Consider the following 1,190-nt stretch of genomic DNA (forward strand, 5'->3'; position numbering starts at 1 on the left):
AGAGACACGAAAAACCCTTCAAAAAAATCAATGAATCCAGGAGCTGTTTTTTTTTTTTTGAAAAGATTAACAAAATAAATAGACAACTAGCCAGACTAATAAAGAAGAAAAGAGAGAAGAATCAAATAGACACAATAAAAAATGATAAAGGGGATATCACTACCGATCCCACAGAAATACAAACTACTATCAAAGACTACTATAAACACCTCTACGCAAATAAACTAGAAAATCTAAAAGAAATGGATAAATTCCTGAACACATACACCCTTCCAAGACTAAACCAGGAAGAAGTCAAATCCCTGAACAGACCAATAACAAGTTCGGAAATTGAGGCAATAATTAATAGCCTACCTACTAAAAAAAGTCCAGGACCAGATGGATTCACAGCCGAATTCTACTAGAGGTACAAAGAGTAGCTGGTTGCAACCCTTCTGAAACTATTCCAATCAATAGAAAAAGAAGGAATCCTCGCTAACTCATTTTATGAGGCCAGTATCATCCTGATACCAAAACCTGGCAGAGACACAACAAAAAAAAGAACATTTCAGGCCAATATCCCTGATGAACATAGATGCGAAAATCCTCAATAAAATACTGGCAAACTGAATCCATCAGCACATCAAAAAGCTTCTCCACCATGATTAAGTCAGCTTCATCCCTGGGATGCAAGGCTGGTTCAACATACTCAAATCAATAAATGTAATCCATCACACACACAGAACCAATGACAAAAATCACATGATTATCTCAATAGATGTGGAAACGTCCTTTGATAAAATTCAGCAGCCCTTCTTGCTAAAAACTCTCAATAAACTAGGTATTGATGGGACGTATCTCAAAATAATAAGAGCTATTTATGATAAACCCACAGCCAATATCATACTGAATGGGCGAAAAGTGGAAACATTCCCCTTGAAAACTGGCACAAGACAGGGATGCCCTCTCTCACCACTCCTATTCAACATAGTGTTGGAAGTTCTGGCCAGGGCAATCGGGCAAGAGAAATAAATAAAGGTATTTAAATAGGAAGTCAAATTGTCTCTGTTTGCAGATAACATGATTCTATATTTAGAAAACCCCAGGCCGGGTGCGGTGGCTCAGGCCTGTAATCTCAGCACTTTGGGAGGCTGAGGTGGGCGGATCCCAAGGCCAGGAGTTTGAGACCATGCTGGCCAACATAGTGAAAC

The sequence above is a fragment of the Colobus angolensis genome, unplaced genomic scaffold (genome assembly GCF_000951035.1).
Source record: "Colobus angolensis palliatus isolate OR3802 unplaced genomic scaffold, Cang.pa_1.0 Scaffold40, whole genome shotgun sequence".
Lineage (NCBI taxonomy): Eukaryota > Metazoa > Chordata > Mammalia > Primates > Cercopithecidae > Colobus > Colobus angolensis.